The 15898-nt window shown below is 47.6% G+C and overlaps 1 protein-coding gene across 1 annotated transcript in view; it reads right to left on the reverse strand.

Moving 5' to 3' along the window:
- DNAH11 (dynein axonemal heavy chain 11) overlaps positions 1-15898 on the reverse strand; it is a 2866633-nt gene that overhangs the window by 1703604 nt on the left and 1147131 nt on the right. The gene's annotated exons all lie outside the window — the stretch shown is intronic.

The following is a 15898-nucleotide window of genomic DNA, read 5'->3' on the forward strand; positions in this document are numbered from 1 at the left end:
GAACTCAATAAGTTGAGAGTGGAACAAACCAGACTGAAGCTTAAGAAGCAACAGCTGGATTTGGATAGACAGTCCTTAGAACTAGAGAAGGAAAGACAGAAGTTGGGTTTAGAAACCCATGGTGGCAGCAGCAGTATTCCCCATAGTCATCCTGCAAAAGAGCATGATTCCAGGAATCTGCATAAGATAGTTCCCCCTTATAAGGAGGGGGATGACATAAACAGGTGGTTTGCTGCACTTGAGAGGGCCTGTGTTGTACAGGATGTCCCTCAAAGGCAGTGGGCTGCTATCCTATGGCTATCATTTAGTGGAAAAAGTAGTGATAGGCTCCTTGCTGTGAAAGAAAGTGATGCCAATAATTTTACAGTTCTTAAGAATGCACTCCTGGATGGTTATGGCTTAACCACTGAACAATACAGGATAAAGTTCAGAGAGACCAAAAAGGAGTCTTCACAAGACTGGGTTGATTTCATTGACCATTCAGTGAAGGCCTTGGAGGGGTGGTTACATGGCAGTAAAGTTACTGATTATGACAGCCTGTATAACTTGATCCTGAGAGAGCATATTCTTAATAATTGTGTGTCTGATTTGTTGCACCAGTACTTTGTGGACTCTGATCTGACCTCTCCCCAAGAATTGGGAAAGAAGGCAGACAAATGGGTCAGAACATGGGTGAACAGAAAAGTTCATACAGGGGGTGACAAAGATGGCAACAAGAAGAAGGATGGTAAGTCTTCTGACAAGGGTGGGGACAAATATAAAAATGAGTCTTCATCAGGCCCACAAAAACACTCTGGGGGGGGGGGGTGGTGGGCCCAAATCCTCTTCTAATCAAAACAAAGAAAAGAAACCATGGTGCTATTTATGTAAAATAAAAGGCCATTGGACAACAGATCCCAGTTGTCCAAAGAAAAACACCAAGCCTCCTACCACTACAACCCCTACTGCTACACCTAGTGTCCCTACTAATAGCCTGTGGTGGTGGGAGCAAACCTACTAAAAGCCAATCCAAGGGAGTAGCTGGGCTCACTTTTGGTAACTTAGTTGGGGTTGGTCTTGTTAGGGAGACCACAGAGACTGTGTTAGTCTCTGAGGGGGCTATTGATTTAGCCACCTTAGTTGCTTGTCTCCTTAATATGGATAAGTACAAGCAGCTACCCTTAATAAATGGTGTTGAGGTTCAGGCCTACAGGGACACTGGTGCCAGTGTTACAATGGTAACAGAGAAACTGGTCCACCCTGAACAACACCTACTTGGTCACCAGTACCAAGTAACCGATGCTCACAACTACACACTTAGCCACCCCATGGCTGTTGTAAATCTCAACTGGGGGGGGGGGGGTTACTGGTCCAAAGAAAGTTGTGGTAGCCACAGATTTACCTGTAGACTGTCTACTAGGAAATGATTTGGAGACATCAGCTTGGTCAGATGTGGAGTTGGAGGCCCATGCAGCAATGCTGGGCATCCCAGGGCATATCTTTGCTTTAACCAGGGCTCAGGCCAAAAAACAAAAAGGACAGGGTGACTTGGATCCTGGAACAATGGACCAAGTGCTCCCTAAAGCTAGGGCTAGTAGAAGTAAAGCACTACCTACTATCCCTCCCTCTACAGTGGATTCTACTTCTGAGGAAGAAGAATTTCCACCCTGTGCAGAACCTACACCAGAGGAGTTGGAAGCAGACACTGCTGAGCTTTTGGGTGAAGGGGGGCCTGCCAGGGAGGAGCTGAGTGTGGCACAGCAGACCTGTCCCACACTAGAGGGTCTAAGACAGCAAGCTGTCAAACAAGCTAATGGGGATGTCAGTGACTCTCACAGAGTTTACTGGGAGGACAACCTCTTGTACACTGAAGCAAGGGATCCTAAACCTGGAACTGCCAGGAGGTTAGTGATTCCTCAGGAGTACAGAAAGTTCCTCCTAACTCTAGCCCACGACATTCCCCTAGCTGGACATTTGGGACAAATGAAAACTTGGGACAGACTTGTTCCCTTGTTTCATTGGCCTAGAATGTCAGAGGACACAAAAGAATTTAGCAAGTCCTGTGAAACCTGTCAAGCCAGTGGCAAGACAGGTGGCACTCCAAAGGCACCCCTTATTCCACTGCCTGTGGTTGGGGTTCCCTTTGAAAGGGTAGGGGTTGACATAGTTGGCCCCCTTGACCCTCCTACTGCTTCAGGCAATAGGTTTATCTTGGTGGCAGTGGACCATGCCACAAGATATCCTGAAGCAATTCCTCTAAGGACCACTACAGCACCTGCAGTGGCAAAGGCCCTCCTGGGAAAATTTTCCAGGGTGGGCTTCCCAAAAGAGGTGGTATCAGACAGGGGAAGCAATTTCATGTCTGCTTACTTAAAGGCCATGTGGAAGGAGTGTGGTGTGACTTACAAGTTCACTACACCCTATCATCCACAAACAAGAGAGATTTAACAAAACTCTCAAAGGCATGATTATGGGACTCCCTGAAAAACTCCACAGGAGATGGGATATCCTGTTACCATGCCTCCTTTTTGCCTACAGGGAGGTACCCCAGAAAGGAGTGGGCTTCAGCCCCTTTGAACTCCTCTTTGGACACCCTGTTAGGGGTCCACTAACACTTGTCAAGGAGGGTTGGGAACAACCTTTAAAAGCTCCAAAGCAAGATATTGTGGATTATGTACTTGGCCTCAGATCAAGGATGGCTGAGTACATGAAAAAGGCCAGTAAAAACCTTCAGGCCAGCCAAGAGCTCCAGAAGCAATGGCATGACCAGAAGGCTGTTTTGGTTCAGTACCAACCAGGGCAGAAAGTGTGGGTCTTGGAGCCTGTGGCCCCAAGAGCACTCCAAGATAAATGGAGTGGACCCCACACAATTGTTGAGAAAAAGGGTGAAGTCACCTACTTAGTTGACTTAGGCACTGCCAGGAGTCCCCTTAGGGTGCTCCATGTCAATCACCTGAAACCCTACTATGACAGGGCTGATCTCACCCTGCTCATGGCAACTGATGAGGGACAGGAATAAGACAGTGATCCTCTACCTGATCTCTTCTCTTCCACAGAACAAGATGCTCTAGTGGAAGGTGTAGTTTTAGCTGATTGTCTTACTGCTGAGCAGAAAGACCATTGCATAAATCTCCTGGGTCAGTTTTCTGAACTCTTCTCTACTGTGCCAGGTACCACTTCTTGGTGTGAGCACACTATAGATACTGGAGACAGCTTGCCTGTCAAAAGTAAAATCTATAGGCAGCCTGACCATGTCAGGGACTGCATAAAGCAAGAGGTCCAGAAAATGTTAGAACTGGGAGTGGTTGAACACTCTGAAAGTCCATGGGCTTCTCCTGTGGTACTTGTACCAAAACCTCATTCCAAGGATGGAAAGAAAGAAATGCGGTTTTGTGTAGACTACAGAGGTCTCAACCAGGTAACCAAAACTGATGCTCACCCTATACCCAGGGCAGATGAGCTCATAGATACACTGGCATCTGCCAAGTATCTAAGCACTTTTGATTTGACTGCAGGGTATTGGCAGATCAAATTATCAGAAGATGCTAAACCTAAAACTGCAATTTCAACCATTGGAGGCCATTACCAATTCACAGTAATGCCTTTTGGATTGAAAAATGCACCTGCCACTTTTCAGAGGTTGGTGAACACAGTCCTGCAAGGGCTGGAAGCTTTTAGTGCAGCATATCTGGACGATATAGCTGTCTTTAGCTCCAGTTGGGATGATCACCTGGTCCACCTATGGAAAGTTTTAGAGGCCCTGCAAAAGGCAGGCCTCACTATCAAGGCTTCAAAGTGCCAGATAGGGCAGGGGAAGGTGGTTTATCTGGGACACCTTGTTGGTGGGGAACAGATTGCACCACTTCAGGGGAAAATCCAAACTATTGTAGATTGGGTTCCCTCTACTACTAAGACTCAGGTGAGAGCCTTCCTAGGCCTCACTGGGTATTACAGGAGGTTCATTAAGAACTATGGCTCCATTGCAGCCCCTCTTAATGACCTCACATCCAAGAAAATGCCTAAAAAGGTATTATGGACAGCAAACTGTCAGAAAGTTTTTGAGGAGCTGAAGCAGGCCATGTGCTCTGCACCTGTCCTGAAAAGCCCTTGTTACTCTAAAAAATTCTATGTCCAAACTGATGCATCTGAATTAGGAGTAGGGGCAGTCCTATCACAACTTAATTCTGAGGGCCAGGATCAACCTGTTGCTTTTATTAGTAGGAGATTGACCCCTAGAGAAAAGCGTTGGTCTGCCATTGAGAGGGAGGCCTTTGCTGTGGTCTGGGCACTGAAGAAGTTGAGGCCATACCTGTTTGGCACTCACTTCATTGTTCAGACAGACCACAAACCTCTACTTTGGCTAAAACAAATGAAAGGTGAAAATCCTAAATTGTTGAGGTGGTCCATATCCCTACAGGGAATGGACTATACAGTGGAACATAGACCTGGGAGTAGCCACTCCAATGCAGATGGACTCTCCAGATATTTCCACTTAGACAATGAAGACTCATCAGGTCATAGCTAGTCTTATTGTCCTTCTTTGGGGGGGTTGTGTAGGAAAGTACCATCTTGCTTGGCATGTTACCCCCATTTTTCACTGTATATATGTTGTTTTAGTTGTATGTGTCACTGGGACCCTGCCAGCCAGGGCCCCAGTGCTCATAAGTGTGCCTGAATGTGTTACCTGTGTTATGACTAACTGTCTCACTGAGGCTCTGCTAATCAGAACCTCAGTGGTTATGCTCTCTCATTTCTTTCAAATTGTCACTAACAGGCTAGTGACTAATTTTACCAATTTCTATTGGCTTACTGGAACACCCTTATAATTCCCTAGTATATGGTACTGAGGTACCCAGGGTATTGGGGTTCCAGGAGATCCCTATGGGCTGCAGCATTTCTTTTGCCACCCATAGGGAGCTCTGACAATTCTTACACAGGCCTGCCACTGCAGCCTGAGTGAAATAACGTCCACGTTATTTCACAGCCATTTTACACTGCACTTAAGTAACTTATAAGTCACCTATATGTCTAACCTTTACCTGGTAAAGGTTAGGTGCAAAGTTACTTAGTGTGAGGGCACCCTGGCACTAGCCAAGGTGCCCCCACATTGTTCAGGGCTAATTCCCCGGACTTTGTGAGTGCGGGGACACCATTACACGCGTGCACGACATATAAGTCACTACCTATATGTAGCTTCACAATGGTAACTCCGAATATGGCCATGTAACATGTCTATGATCATGGAATTGCCCCCTCTATGCCATCCTGGCATGGTTGGCACAATCCCATGATCCCAGTGGTCTGTAGCACAGACCCTGGTACTGCCAAACTGCCTTTCCCGGGGTTTCACTGCAGCTGCTGCTGCTGCCAGCCCCTCAGACAGGCTTCTGCCCTCCTGGGGTCCAGCCAGGCCTGGCCCAGGATGGCATAACAAAGGACTTCCTCTGAGAGAGGGTGTTACACCCTCTCCCTTTGGAAAATGGTGTGAAGGCAGGGGAGGAGTAGCCTCCCCCAGCCTCTGGAAATGCTTTCATGGGCACACATGGTGCCCATTTCTGCATAAGCCAGTCTACACCGGTTCAGGGACCCCTTAGCCCTGCTCTGGCGCGAAACTGGACAAAGGAAAGGGGAGTGACCACTCCCCTGACCTGTACCTCCCCTGGGAGGTGCCCAGAGCTCCTCCAGTGTGCTCCAGACCTCTGCCATCTTGGAAACAGAGGTGCTGCTGGCACACTGGACTGCTCTGAGTGGCCAGTGCCATCAGGTGACGTCAGATACTCCTTCAGATAGGCTCCTTCAGGTGTTGCTAGCCTATCTCCTCTCCTAAGTAGCCAAACCCTCTTTTCTGGCTATTTAGGGTCTCTGCTTTGGGGATTTCCTTAGATAACTAATGCAAGAGCTCATCCGAGATCCTCTGCATCTCTCTCTTCACCTTCTGCCAAGGAATCGACTGCTGACCGCGCTGGAAGCCTGCAAAACTGCAACAAAGTAGCAAAGACGACTACTGCAACTCTGTAACGCTGATCCTGCCGCCTTCTCGACTGCTTTCCTGGTGGTGCATGCTGTGGGGGTAGTCTGCCTCCTCTCTGCACTAGAAGCTCCGAAGAAATCTCCCGTGGGTCGACGGAATCGTCCCCCTGCAACCGCAGGCACCAAAGAACTGCATCACTGGTACCCTGGGTCTCCTCTCAGCACGACGAGCGAGGTCCCTTGAATCCAGCAACTCTGTCCAAGTGACTCCCACAGTCCAGTGACTCTTCAGTCCAAGTTTGGTGGAGGTAAGTCCTTGCCTCCCCACGCCAGACTGCATTGCTGGGAACCCCGACTTTTGCAGCTACTCTGGCCTCCGTGCACTTCCGGCGGAAATCCTTTGTGCACAATCCAGCCTGGGTCCACGGCACTCTAACCTGCATTGCACGACCTCCTAAGTTGTCCTCCGGCGACGTGGGACTCCTTTGTGCGACTTCGGGTGAGCACCGTTTCTCTCCATTTTGTAGTGCCTGTTCTAGCACTTTTGCGGGTGATGCCTGCTTCTGAGAGGGCTCCTTGTCTTGCTCGATGCCCCCTCTATCCCCAGACACAATTGGCGACATCCTGGTCCCTCCTGGGCCACAGCAGCATCCAAAAACCCTAACTGCACGATTTGCAGCTAGCAAGGCTTGTTGGCAGTCTTTCTTCAGGAAAACACTTCTGCACGACTCTCCACGGCGTGGAGGATCTATCCTCCAAAGGGGAAGTTCCTAGCCCTTGTCGTTCCTGCAGAATCTTCAGCTTATACTGTCCAGTAGCAGCTTCTTTGCACCCACAGCTGGCATTTCCTGGGCATCTGCCCATCTCCGACTTGCTTGTGACTTTTGGACTTGGTCCCCTTGTTCCACAGGTACCCTCGACTGGAAATCCATCGTTGTTGCATTGCTGATTTGTGTCTTTTCTGCAGAATTCCCCTATCACGACTTCTATGTCCTTTGGGGAACTTTAGTGCACTTTGCACTCACTTTTAAGGGTCTTGGGGTGGGCTATTTTTCTAACCCTAACTGTTTTCTTACAGTCCCAGTGACCCTCTACAAGGTCACATAGGTTTGGGGTCAATTCGTGGTTCGCATTCCACTTTTGGAGTATATGGTTTGTGTTGCCCCTATCCCTATGTGTCCCCATTGCATCCTATTGTAACTATACATTGTTTGCACTGTTTTCTAATACTATTACTGCATATTTTGGTATTGTGTACATATATCTTGTGTATATTTGCTATCCTCATACTGAGGGTACTCACTGAGATACTTTTGGCATATTGTCATAAAAATAAAGTACCTTTATTTTTAGTATATCTGTGTATTGTGTTTTCTTATGATATTGTGCATATGACACTAGTGGTACTGTAGGAGCTTCACTTGTCTCCTAGTTCAGCCTAAGATGCTCTGCTAAGCTACCATTATCTATCAGCCTAAGCTGCTAGACACCCTATACACTAATAAGGGATAACTGGGCCTGGTGCAAGGTGTAAGTACCCCTTGGTACTCACTACAAGCCAGTCCAGCCTCCTACATTGGTTGTGCAGCGGTGGGATAAGTGCTTTGAGACTACTTACCACTTTTGTCATTGTACTTTTCATAAGAGAAAAATATACAAAACAAGTTCAGTGTATGTACACCTAACCAAAATGTTTTGCATTTCTTTTCTCACCTCTTTTCTAAAGTGCTGAAAAGTACCTCTAAACTTTCTAAGAAGTTCTTAAAAGTTTAAAAAGTTTTTTTTTCTGTCTTTCTAAAAGTTCTGAAAACTTAAACTCTCTCTAAAAATGTCTGGCACAGGCCAAAATGTTGATCTGTCCAAACTTGCATATGATCACCTTAGCTGGAAAGGAGCAAGGAGTCTCTGCATAGAGAGAGGTTTGAGTGTAGGGAAGATTCCTTCTTTGGAATTATTGCTTAACATGCTTAGAGAACAAGATAAGGCCAGAAGGGCCCCATCTGTTGAAAAAGTAGCTAATGGTTCCCAATCTGATCCAGGGACTCCCCTAGGAAAATATTCAGGAAATAAACTTCCTAGCCTGCCCAATACTAGACAGCCTAGCATAGTTGGTACTGAGGTTGAGTCACACCATACAGATAGTGTTGTCTCACATCTTAACAAGAGTATTCCTTCTCACCACAGTAGAAGTGATGTTTCGGTTAACCAAGCTGTTAGGGTGCCTTCTGTAAGGGATAGGTCTCCTTCTGTCAATTCTCATCATACCTCTGTTTCAAGACATGTCCCTCCCACCAACCCAGATGACAGAATGTTAGAAAGGGAACTCAATAAGTTGAGAGTGGAACAAACCAGACTGAAGCTTAAGAAGCAACAGCTGGATTTGGATAGACAGTCCTTAGAACTAGAGAAGGAAAGACAGAAGTTGGGTTTAGAAACCCATGGTGGCAGCAGCAGTATTCCCCATAGTCATCCTGCAAAAGAGCATGATTCCAGGAATCTGCATAAGATAGTTCCCCCTTATAAGGAGGGGGATGACATAAACAGGTGGTTTGCTGCACTTGAGAGGGCCTGTGTTGTACAGGATGTCCCTCAAAGGCAGTGGGCTGCTATCCTATGGCTATCATTTAGTGGAAAAAGTAGTGATAGGCTCCTTGCTGTGAAAGAAAGTGATGCCAATAATTTTACAGTTCTTAAGAATGCACTCCTGGATGGTTATGGCTTAACCACTGAACAATACAGGATAAAGTTCAGAGAGACCAAAAAGGAGTCTTCACAAGACTGGGTTGATTTCATTGACCATTCAGTGAAGGCCTTGGAGGGGTGGTTACATGGCAGTAAAGTTACTGATTATGACAGCCTGTATAACTTGATCCTGAGAGAGCATATTCTTAATAATTGTGTGTCTGATTTGTTGCACCAGTACTTTGTGGACTCTGATCTGACCTCTCCCCAAGAATTGGGAAAGAAGGCAGACAAATGGGTCAGAACATGGGTGAACAGAAAAGTTCATACAGGGGGTGACAAAGATGGCAACAAGAAGAAGGATGGTAAGTCTTCTGACAAGGGTGGGGACAAATATAAAAATGAGTCTTCATCAGGCCCACAAAAACACTCTGGGGGGGGGGGGTGGTGGGCCCAAATCCTCTTCTAATCAAAACAAAGAAAAGAAACCATGGTGCTATTTATGTAAAATAAAAGGCCATTGGACAACAGATCCCAGTTGTCCAAAGAAAAACACCAAGCCTCCTACCACTACAACCCCTACTGCTACACCTAGTGTCCCTACTAATAGCCTGTGGTGGTGGGAGCAAACCTACTAAAAGCCAATCCAAGGGAGTAGCTGGGCTCACTTTTGGTAACTTAGTTGGGGTTGGTCTTGTTAGGGAGACCACAGAGACTGTGTTAGTCTCTGAGGGGGCTATTGATTTAGCCACCTTAGTTGCTTGTCTCCTTAATATGGATAAGTACAAGCAGCTACCCTTAATAAATGGTGTTGAGGTTCAGGCCTACAGGGACACTGGTGCCAGTGTTACAATGGTAACAGAGAAACTGGTCCACCCTGAACAACACCTACTTGGTCACCAGTACCAAGTAACCGATGCTCACAACTACACACTTAGCCACCCCATGGCTGTTGTAAATCTCAACTGGGGGGGGGGGGGTTACTGGTCCAAAGAAAGTTGTGGTAGCCACAGATTTACCTGTAGACTGTCTACTAGGAAATGATTTGGAGACATCAGCTTGGTCAGATGTGGAGTTGGAGGCCCATGCAGCAATGCTGGGCATCCCAGGGCATATCTTTGCTTTAACCAGGGCTCAGGCCAAAAAACAAAAAGGACAGGGTGACTTGGATCCTGGAACAATGGACCAAGTGCTCCCTAAAGCTAGGGCTAGTAGAAGTAAAGCACTACCTACTATCCCTCCCTCTACAGTGGATTCTACTTCTGAGGAAGAAGAATTTCCACCCTGTGCAGAACCTACACCAGAGGAGTTGGAAGCAGACACTGCTGAGCTTTTGGGTGAAGGGGGGCCTGCCAGGGAGGAGCTGAGTGTGGCACAGCAGACCTGTCCCACACTAGAGGGTCTAAGACAGCAAGCTGTCAAACAAGCTAATGGGGATGTCAGTGACTCTCACAGAGTTTACTGGGAGGACAACCTCTTGTACACTGAAGCAAGGGATCCTAAACCTGGAACTGCCAGGAGGTTAGTGATTCCTCAGGAGTACAGAAAGTTCCTCCTAACTCTAGCCCACGACATTCCCCTAGCTGGACATTTGGGACAAATGAAAACTTGGGACAGACTTGTTCCCTTGTTTCATTGGCCTAGAATGTCAGAGGACACAAAAGAATTTAGCAAGTCCTGTGAAACCTGTCAAGCCAGTGGCAAGACAGGTGGCACTCCAAAGGCACCCCTTATTCCACTGCCTGTGGTTGGGGTTCCCTTTGAAAGGGTAGGGGTTGACATAGTTGGCCCCCTTGACCCTCCTACTGCTTCAGGCAATAGGTTTATCTTGGTGGCAGTGGACCATGCCACAAGATATCCTGAAGCAATTCCTCTAAGGACCACTACAGCACCTGCAGTGGCAAAGGCCCTCCTGGGAAAATTTTCCAGGGTGGGCTTCCCAAAAGAGGTGGTATCAGACAGGGGAAGCAATTTCATGTCTGCTTACTTAAAGGCCATGTGGAAGGAGTGTGGTGTGACTTACAAGTTCACTACACCCTATCATCCACAAACAAGAGAGATTTAACAAAACTCTCAAAGGCATGATTATGGGACTCCCTGAAAAACTCCACAGGAGATGGGATATCCTGTTACCATGCCTCCTTTTTGCCTACAGGGAGGTACCCCAGAAAGGAGTGGGCTTCAGCCCCTTTGAACTCCTCTTTGGACACCCTGTTAGGGGTCCACTAACACTTGTCAAGGAGGGTTGGGAACAACCTTTAAAAGCTCCAAAGCAAGATATTGTGGATTATGTACTTGGCCTCAGATCAAGGATGGCTGAGTACATGAAAAAGGCCAGTAAAAACCTTCAGGCCAGCCAAGAGCTCCAGAAGCAATGGCATGACCAGAAGGCTGTTTTGGTTCAGTACCAACCAGGGCAGAAAGTGTGGGTCTTGGAGCCTGTGGCCCCAAGAGCACTCCAAGATAAATGGAGTGGACCCCACACAATTGTTGAGAAAAAGGGTGAAGTCACCTACTTAGTTGACTTAGGCACTGCCAGGAGTCCCCTTAGGGTGCTCCATGTCAATCACCTGAAACCCTACTATGACAGGGCTGATCTCACCCTGCTCATGGCAACTGATGAGGGACAGGAATAAGACAGTGATCCTCTACCTGATCTCTTCTCTTCCACAGAACAAGATGCTCTAGTGGAAGGTGTAGTTTTAGCTGATTGTCTTACTGCTGAGCAGAAAGACCATTGCATAAATCTCCTGGGTCAGTTTTCTGAACTCTTCTCTACTGTGCCAGGTACCACTTCTTGGTGTGAGCACACTATAGATACTGGAGACAGCTTGCCTGTCAAAAGTAAAATCTATAGGCAGCCTGACCATGTCAGGGACTGCATAAAGCAAGAGGTCCAGAAAATGTTAGAACTGGGAGTGGTTGAACACTCTGAAAGTCCATGGGCTTCTCCTGTGGTACTTGTACCAAAACCTCATTCCAAGGATGGAAAGAAAGAAATGCGGTTTTGTGTAGACTACAGAGGTCTCAACCAGGTAACCAAAACTGATGCTCACCCTATACCCAGGGCAGATGAGCTCATAGATACACTGGCATCTGCCAAGTATCTAAGCACTTTTGATTTGACTGCAGGGTATTGGCAGATCAAATTATCAGAAGATGCTAAACCTAAAACTGCAATTTCAACCATTGGAGGCCATTACCAATTCACAGTAATGCCTTTTGGATTGAAAAATGCACCTGCCACTTTTCAGAGGTTGGTGAACACAGTCCTGCAAGGGCTGGAAGCTTTTAGTGCAGCATATCTGGACGATATAGCTGTCTTTAGCTCCAGTTGGGATGATCACCTGGTCCACCTATGGAAAGTTTTAGAGGCCCTGCAAAAGGCAGGCCTCACTATCAAGGCTTCAAAGTGCCAGATAGGGCAGGGGAAGGTGGTTTATCTGGGACACCTTGTTGGTGGGGAACAGATTGCACCACTTCAGGGGAAAATCCAAACTATTGTAGATTGGGTTCCCTCTACTACTAAGACTCAGGTGAGAGCCTTCCTAGGCCTCACTGGGTATTACAGGAGGTTCATTAAGAACTATGGCTCCATTGCAGCCCCTCTTAATGACCTCACATCCAAGAAAATGCCTAAAAAGGTATTATGGACAGCAAACTGTCAGAAAGTTTTTGAGGAGCTGAAGCAGGCCATGTGCTCTGCACCTGTCCTGAAAAGCCCTTGTTACTCTAAAAAATTATATGTCCAAACTGATGCATCTGAATTAGGAGTAGGGGCAGTCCTATCACAACTTAATTCTGAGGGCCAGGATCAACCTGTTGCTTTTATTAGTAGGAGATTGACCCCTAGAGAAAAGTGTTGGTCTGCCATTGAGAGGGAGGCCTTTGCTGTGGTCTGGGCACTGAAGAAGTTGAGGCCATACCTGTTTGGCACTCACTTCATTGTTCAGACAGACCACAAACCTCTACTTTGGCTAAAACAAATGAAAGGTGAAAATCCTAAATTGTTGAGGTGGTCCATATCCCTACAGGGAATGGACTATACAGTGGAACATAGACCTGGGAGTAGCCACTCCAATGCAGATGGACTCTCCAGATATTTCCACTTAGACAATGAAGACTCATCAGGTCATGGCTAGTCTTATTGTCCTTCGTTTGGGGGGGGTTGTGTAGGAAAGTACCATCTTGCTTGGCATGTTACCCCCATTTTTCACTGTATATATGTTGTTTTAGTTGTATGTGTCACTGGGACCCTGCCAGCCAGGGCCCCAGTGCTCATAAGTGTGCCTGAATGTGTTACCTGTGTTATGACTAACTGTCTCACTGAGGCTCTGCTAATCAGAACCTCAGTGGTTATGCTCTCTCATTTCTTTCAAATTGTCACTAACAGGCTAGTGACTAATTTTACCAATTTCTATTGGCTTACTGGAACACCCTTATAATTCCCTAGTATATGGTACTGAGGTACCCAGGGTATTGGGGTTCCAGGAGATCCCTATGGGCTGCAGCATTTCTTTTGCCACCCATAGGGAGCTCTGACAATTCTTACACAGGCCTGCCACTGCAGCCTGAGTGAAATAACGTCCACGTTATTTCACAGCCATTTTACACTGCACTTAAGTAACTTATAAGTCACCTATATGTCTAACCTTTACCTGGTAAAGGTTAGGTGCAAAGTTACTTAGTGTGAGGGCACCCTGGCACTAGCCAAGGTGCCCCCACATTGTTCAGGGCCAATTCCCCGGACTTTGTGAGTGCGGGGACACCATTACACGCGTGCACGACATATAAGTCACTACCTATATGTAGCTTCACAATGGTAACTCCGAATATGGCCATGTAACATGTCTATGATCATGGAATTGCCCCCTCTATGCCATCCTGGCATGGTTGGCACAATCCCATGATCCCAGTCGTCTGTAGCACAGACCCTGGTACTGCCAAACTGCCTTTCCCGGGGTTTCACTGCAGCTGCTGCTGCTGCCAGCCCCTCAGACAGGCTTCTGCCCTCCTGGGGTCCAGCCAGGCCTGGCCCAGGATGGCAGAACAAAGGACTTCCTCTGAGAGAGGGTGTTACACCCTCTCCCTTTGGAAAATGGTGTGAAGGCAGGGGAGGAGTAGCCTCCCCCAGCCTCTGGAAATGCTTTCATGGGCACACATGGTGCCCATTTCTGCATAAGCCGGTCTACACCGGTTCAGGGACCCCTTAGCCCTGCTCTGGCGCGAAACTGGACAAAGGAAAGGGGAGTGACCACTCCCCTGACCTGTACCTCCCCTGGGAGGTGCCCAGAGCTCCTCCAGTGTGCTCCAGACCTCTGCCATCTTGGAAACAGAGGTGCTGCTGGCTCACTGGACTGCTCTGAGTGGCCAGTGCCATCAGGTGACGTCAGATACTCCTTCTGATAGGCTCCTTCAGGTGTTGCTAGCCTATCTCCTCTCCTAAGTATCCAAACCCTCTTTTCTGGCTATTTAGGGTCTCTGCTTTGGGGATTTCCTTAGATAACGAATGCAAGAGCTCATCCGAGTTCCTCTGCATCTCTCTCTTCACCTTCTGCCAAGGAATCGACTGCTGACCGCGCTGGAAGCCTGCAAAACTGCAACAAAGTAGCAAAGACGACTACTGCAACTCTGTAACGCTGATCCTGCCGCCTTCTCGACTGCTTTCCTGGTGGTGCATGCTGTGGGGGTAGTCTGCCTCCTCTCTGCACTAGAAGCTCCGAAGAAATCTCCCGTGGGTCGACGGAATCGTCCCCCTGCAACCGTAGGCACCAAAGGACTGCATCACCGGTACCCTGGGTCTCCTCTCAGCACGACGAGCGAGGTCCCTTGAATCCAGCAACTCTGTCCAAGTGACTCCCACAGTCCAGTGACTCTTCAGTCCAAGTTTGGTGGAGGTAAGTCCTTGCATCCCCACGCCAGACTGCATTGCTGGGAACCCCGACTTTTGCAGCTACTCCGGCCTCCGTGCACAGTCCTGCCTGGGTCCACGGCACTCTAACCTGCATTGCACGACCTCCTAAGTTGTCCTCCGGCGACGTGGGACTCCTTTGTGCAACTTCGGGTGAGCACTGTTTCTCTCCACTTCGTAGTGCCTGTTCCAGCACTTCTGCGGGTGCTGCCTGCTTCTGAGAGGGCTCCTTGTCTTGCTTGACACCCCCTCTGTCCCCAGACGCAATTGACGACATCCTGGTTCCTCCTGGGCCACAGCAGCATCCGAAAACCCTAACCGCACAATTTGCAGCTAGCAAGGCTTGTTGGCGGTCTTTCTTCAGGAAAACACTTTTGCACGACTCTCCACGGCGTGGGGGATCCATCCTCCAAAGGGGAAGTTCCTAGCCCTTGTCGTTCCTGTAGAATCTTCAGCTTCTACTGTCCAGTAGCAGCTTCTTTGCACCCACAGCTGGCATTTCCTGGGCATCTGCCCATCTCCGACTTGCTTGTGACTTTTGGACTTGGTCCCCTTGTTCCACAGGTACCCTCGACTGGAAATCCATTGTTGTTGCATTGCTGATTTGTGTCTTTCCTGCAGAATTCCCCTATCACGACTTCTATGTCCTTTGGGGAACTTTAGTGCACTTTGCACTCACTTTTAAGGGTCTTGGGGTGGGCTATTTTTCTAACCCTAACTGTTTTCTTACAGTCCCAGCGACCCTCTACAAGGTCACATAGGTTTGGGGTCCATTCGTAGTTTGCATTCCTCTTTTGGAGTATATGGTTTGTGTTGCCCCTATCCCTATGTGTCCCCATTGCATCCTATTGTAACTATACATTGTTTGCACTGTTTTCTAATACTATTACTGCATATTTTGGTATTGTGTACATATATCTTGTGTATATTTGCTATCCTCATACTGAGGGTACTCACTGAGATACTTTTGGCATATTGTCATAAAAATAAAGTACCTTTATTTTTAGTATATCTGTGTATTGTGTTTTCTTGTGATATTGTGCATATGACACTAGTGGTTCTGTAGGAGCTTCACTCGTCTCCTAGTTCAGCCTAAGCTGCTCTGCTAAGCTACCATTATCTATCAGCCTAAGCTGCTAGACACCCTATACACTAATAAGGGATAACTGGGCCTGGTGCAAGGTGTAAGTACCCCTTGGTACTCACTACAAGCCAGTCCAGCCTCCTACATCCACCTACATGTTTTCTGAAACAATTTGCTAATGTGCTTCATGGTGTAAAATATGATTTAGGGGCAAGATATAATTTGTGAAAAAGGAGACTGAGCTATGGACACTCTGCAAGTTAACATCATAT

Source organism: Pleurodeles waltl, chromosome 10 (assembly GCF_031143425.1).
Source record: "Pleurodeles waltl isolate 20211129_DDA chromosome 10, aPleWal1.hap1.20221129, whole genome shotgun sequence".
In the NCBI taxonomy this organism is placed as follows: Eukaryota; Metazoa; Chordata; class Amphibia; order Caudata; family Salamandridae; genus Pleurodeles; species Pleurodeles waltl.